This window comes from Aquarana catesbeiana, linkage group LG06, assembly GCF_042186555.1.
Source record: "Aquarana catesbeiana isolate 2022-GZ linkage group LG06, ASM4218655v1, whole genome shotgun sequence".
NCBI lineage: Eukaryota > Metazoa > Chordata > Amphibia > Anura > Ranidae > Aquarana > Aquarana catesbeiana.
This window is the reverse complement of record NC_133329.1, coordinates 60,815,650-60,821,705: the sequence shown is the minus strand read 5'-3', so window position 1 is coordinate 60,821,705 and position 6,056 is coordinate 60,815,650.

The window sequence follows — 6,056 nt, the reverse complement described above, 5'->3', positions numbered from 1 at the left end:
ACTCACAGCCGTGAGTTTCTATTTCACTTTTTATGGAGGGCAATGACAAGAAATTTGGCAAACCTTCAACAAATAATAACACGCCCAATAACACAATCACCTGCGAAGGAAAAACTTTTTTTTTTCTGCATTCTTTTTCTTGCCATAGAATCAACAAAATTCAATTTAACCACTTCAGCCCTGGAAGATTTTACCCCCCTTCACGACCAGGCCATTTTTTTAGCTATTCAGCACTGCGCTACTTTAACCGGTTCCTGACCGTGTCACGCAGATATACTGCGACACAATGGCTCTCCTGGGTGAAATCCCGTACAGGTACGTCCTACTCATTTTAGGCTGGATTCACACCTGTGCATTTTTAGTGCTTTTTGCAGATTTGCACTACAGTCCATTTAACATGGTTTCCTATGGAACACGTTCTGTAGTGCAAATCTGCAAAATGCAAAAAGCACTTAAAAAGGCATAGGTGTGAATCTAGCCTTAGGCCACCAGAGGGCGCGCGCGCCCCCGCTACACAGCGGGGGGACCCGATGCGCGTGGCCAACAGGCCGCCGGCCACATGCGATCGCGTGAACGAGCACCAGCACGGGGATTTGTGTATGTAAATACACAAATCCCTGTGCTGTCAGAGGAGAGGAGTCATATCGTTTGTTCCTACTAAGTAGGAAAAACGATATGTCTCCTCTCCTTGTCAATCTTATCCCCCCACAGTTATAACACACAGAAGGAACACACAATTAACCCCTTGATCACCCCCTAGTGTTAACCCTGTTGCCCGTTTACTATATTTGAGATTTAATATCTCTCAGATATGATTTGGGTTAAATGAGTGAAAGCTTTAACACAATAGCAAAAATGTATTGGTATATAGTAAAGTAGGCCTAGACTAATACACACAATCTATCGATTTGTACAGGAAAAGGGTAAAAATCATGGATTACATGAAGGAATACAGAGTATATTCCTTAAAACATTAATCTGCAAACAGTAGGACATAAAAGACTTAAGACCAACATATTTAGATATTTAGGCTCTGATTGGTGGGCTTCCCTATTCCTGGTTAAGGACTGGCTTCATCTCCATTCCCTATACTTTGCATAAGTCAGCCCCCTTTAATGCAAATCCTTGTCCCAGACTATTTTGAGCAGGAAACTTAACCTTGTAAGTTGATTACATTTTCAGGGCCCCTCATTGCATATTCAAACATGGGATCCTTTGAAGTGAGTTTGTGTAGAACAATGAGGTTTGGGTCCCATTGTTTGTATACACACAAAAAATAAAAACCACCAGGTGATCAAATACCACCAAAAGAAAGCTCTATTTTTTGGGGAAAAAAGGATGCAAATTTTTTTTGGGTACAGCATCGAACGACCTCGCAATTGTCAGTTAAATGGACGCAGTGCCAAATTGTAAAAAGTGCTGTGGTCAGGAAGGGGGTAAAATCGTCCGGGGCTGAAGTGGTTAACTGGCAATTGCATGATCATGCAACGCTGTACGCAAATGACACGTATATTCTTTTTTTACACAGAGCTTTCTTTTTGTGGTATTGGTTCACTATTGGATTTTTTATTTTTTTATTATAAAGACTGAAAATTTTGAAAGAACCCCCCCGATATTTTCCACCTTTGGTTATAAAACATAACCAATTAAAAAAAAAAAATAAAGATAGAATATCTTCATACAGTTAGGCCAAAATAGATTCTGATACATGTCTGTGGTAAAAATGAATTTAATTGGTTTGTGTGAAAGTTATAGCATCTACAAACTATGATATATATATATATATATATATATATATATATATATATATATATATATATATTTGAAAATTGGTTAAAGGGTAACTCCACTTTCGTGGGGAAAAAAAATAGCAAATAAAAAAAAAAAAAATAATATAGCATCTACAATTGTGACACAAATCATATTGTAATTGAATGTCATTAAAAATTAACTTTCCTCTTCAATTTGCAGCCACAGTAATTTTTTGAAAATGTGATGCAATATGGCAAAGAGGAGGTGTTCTGTATACAGAATGTGTTGAGAATGCCCCCCCCCCCCCCAAAAATAATTTCCTGCTTTTGTGATTGGCTCACCAATTTTCCCAGAAGTCTACATTAAGATACAAGTCAGATTTCAGGCATCCCCTGCAACAAAAAAGTCATGTTTGGTCAGATATTCCCAATAGGAACACGTCTAAAGGGATGCAGACCCTGGAATTTTTCTCATTAGTGTCCTGCAAGTGCACAGCTGATTGATAATTATGAAACCACTCCCATTACACTCACTTTCCCACATGGACGCAGAGGAACACAGAGATTTCCTCAGAATAACAAAATGTAGGAATCTGCAATAGAGTTTGTTAAAATCTTTGCAATGTACAGAGATCACCCCGAGGGGAATATTTTTTTCTCAACAAAAGTGGAGTTACGCTTTAATCCCGATGTACTGACGGCCCATCTCATTTCTTAAAATGCCAGGACAGTTCAAATCTCCCCCAAATTACCTATTTTTGGAAAGTAGACAGTTTAATGTATTTAGTTAGAGGCATGGCAAGTTTTTTTTTAAGTTGTAATTTTTTTGTCACTTTTTTTTGAAAATTAAGAAATTATATAAAAAAAAAATGTTTTCATATTTATTTTTGCCAGTGCAGTACGACGTCATCATATGACGGGTATGATCAGAGACACTGACTGGTGACAGTATGTTATTTTAAAATAATTTTATTATTATTATTATTATTACTATTTTTTTTTTTAATGTTTTAGTTTATTTTACTATTTTTTTTTTTTTTTTTTTTTTTACAGATGTTTACGGTACTACTACTGAGTGGAAACCATGGGTTGCAGGAAATAAATTTGCTTGATTCCCCCACCAACATAGACAGTGTAGACAGGGGAATCCCTCCTGCCGAGTCATTGACTATAGCCGCTAGCAATAATTGCATGTGAAATCCAGCAGGCTGCATGCACCCAAGTTGATCGATGGTTCAACTTGGTACATTCTGACTGCCCATACATGGTTCATATATCGCCCGCTGAACCCTGTGAGATTCGAACCGTCTATGGCCGGTTATAATATTGTTTGTGTACGAATGCGGCTCAGCCTCTTCCTGGTCATCGATGACAGCCTGGTCCTGGGCATTGATGACAGCCTGGTCCTGGGCATTGATGACAGCTTGGTCCAGGACATTGATGAGAGCTTGGTCCTGGGCATTGATGACAGCCTGGTCCTGGACATTGATGACAGCCTAGTCCTGGGCATTGATGACAGACTGGTCCTGGGCATTGATGAGAGCTTGGTCCTCGGCATAGATGATAGCCTGCTCCTGGGCATTGATGACAGCCTGGTCCTGGGCATTGATGAGAGCTTGGTCCTGGACATTGATGACAGCCTGGTCCTGGACATTGATGACAGCCTAGTCCTGGGCATTGATGACAGCCTGGTCCTGGACATTGATGACAGCCTGGTCCTGGGCATTGATGACAGCTTGGTCCAGGACATTGATGAGAGCTTGGTCCTGGGCATTGATGACAGCCTGGTCCTGGACATTGATGACAGCCTAGTCCTGGGCATTGATGACAGCCTGGTCCTGGACATTGATGACAGCCTAGTCCTGGGCATTGATGACAGCCTGTTTCTGGACATTGATGACAGCCTGGTCCTGGACATTGACGACAGCTTGGTCCTGGGCATTAATGACAGCTTGGTGTCCTGGCCATTGATGAGAGCCTGGTCCTGGGCATTGATAACAGCCTGGTCCTCAGCATAGATGATAGCCTGCTCCTGGGCATTGATGACAGCCTGGTCCTGGGCATTGATGACAGCTTGGTGTCCTGGCCATTGATGACAGCCTGGTCCTGGGCATTGATGACAGCCTGGTCTTGGGCATTGATGACAGCCTGGTCTTGGGCATTGATGACAGCCTGCTCCTGGGCATTGGTGACAGCCTGGTGCTAGGCATTAATGACAGCCTGGTCCTGGGCATAGATGACAGCCTGGTCTTGGGCATTGATGACAGCCTGGTGCTGGGCATTGATGACAGCTTGGTCCTGGACATTGATGACAGCTTGGTCCCGGGCATTGATGACAGCCTGGTCCTTGGCATTGATGATAGCCTGGTCCTGGGTTTTGATTACAGCCTGGTCCCAGGCATTTATTACAGCCTGGTCCTGGGCATTGATTACAGCCTGGTCCCGGGCATTGATGAAAGCTTGGTCCCGGGCATTGATGACAGCCTGGTCCTGGACATTGATGACATCTTGGTCCCAGGCACTGATGACAGCCTGGTCCCGGGCATTGATGACAGCCTGGTCCCAGGCATTGATGACAGCTTGGTGTCCTGGCCATTGATGACAGCCTGGTCCTGGGCATTGATGACAGCCTGGTCCTGGGCATTGATGACAGCCTGCACCTGGGCATTGATGACAGCCTGGTGCTGGGCATTGATGACAGCCTGGTGCTGGGCATTGATGACAGCTTGGTCCTGGACATTGATGACAGCTTGGTCCCGGGCATTGATGACAGCCTGGTCCTGCGCATTGATGACAGCCTGGTCCTGGGCTTTGATTACAGCCTGGTCCCAGGCATTGATTACAGCCTGGTCCTGGGCATTGATGACAGCCTGGTCCTGGGCTTTGATTACAGCCTGGTCCCAGGCATTGATTACAGCCTGGTCCTGGGCATTGATGACAGCCTGGTCCCAGGCATAGATTACAGCCTGGTCCCGGGCATTGATGAAAGCTTGGTCCCGGGCATTGATGACAGCCTGGTCTCAGGCATTGATGATAGCCTGTTCCCAGGCATTGATGACAACCTGGTCCCAGGCATTGATGATAGCCTGGTCCCGGGCATTGATGACAACCTGGTCCTGGGCATTGATGAAAGCTTGGTCCCGGGCATTGATGACAGCCTGGTCCTGGATATTGATGACATCTTGGTCCCAGGCACTGATGACAGCCTGGTCCCGGGCATTGATGACAGCCTGATCCCGGGCATTGATGACAGCTTGGTCCTGGGCATTGATGACAGCTTGGTCCTGGGCATTGATGACAGCTTGGTCCTGGGCATTGATGACAGCTTTATGTCCCAGGCATTGATGACAGCCTGGTCCCGGGCATTGATGAAAACCTGGTCCCGGGCATTGATGACAACCTGGTCCCGGGCATTGATGATAGCCTGGTCCCGGGCATTGATGACAACCTGGTCCCAGGCATTGATGACAACCTGGTCCCAGGCATTGATGATAGCCTGGTCCCGGGCATTGATGATAGCCTGGTCCCGGGCATTGATGACAGCTTGGTCCCGGGCATTGATGACAGCCTGGTCCCAGACATTGATGACAGCCTGGTCCTGGGCATTGATGACAGCCTGGTCCCAGACATTGATGACAGCCTGGTCCTGGGCATTGATGACAGCCTGGTCCCAGACATTGATGACAGCCTGGTCCCAGACATTGATGACAGCTTGGTCCTGGGCATTGATGACAGCCCGGTCCCAGACATTGATGACAGCCTGGTCCTGGGCATTGACACACAAGCTAAAGGTACCCCACGTGCACGAGCGAAGGCAAGCCCCGCTCCCACATGAGCATGGCCTAATGTTGTCACCATCAGGATACCGGCCCTGAGAAACACCATGTTTGGAGTCCATGTAGATGAATTGGCTGTAAATAGGCTGCAGGAAATCAGCAGCACTTAGATGCAACCTAGGGTGATCTAAAAAAAAAAGGTTAAGCTAATCAAAACAACGAACAAGCAATTGTTCTTAAGACGCAGGGCTTTAGCTATTTTCCTGTCATCCACTTTAAAGGAAACCTTTAACAGAACGGTGTAGGCTGCCATTGCTGCCCCCTCCTTCTGGAAATGCTAGCTGCCTGGCTGTCATGTTTTTGCAGCGACTTTACTGAACTGGAACAAATATACAGGCAAGGAGTTCTGACTACTGAAATGCATCTAATCCAGAGACAGCCAGGTAAAAAGCATTTTCAGGATGAGTCTAGCTATGGCTATGTACAAGTTTTGTTGTTGAAGAGATTTTATGTAGTGGAGGACTTACCA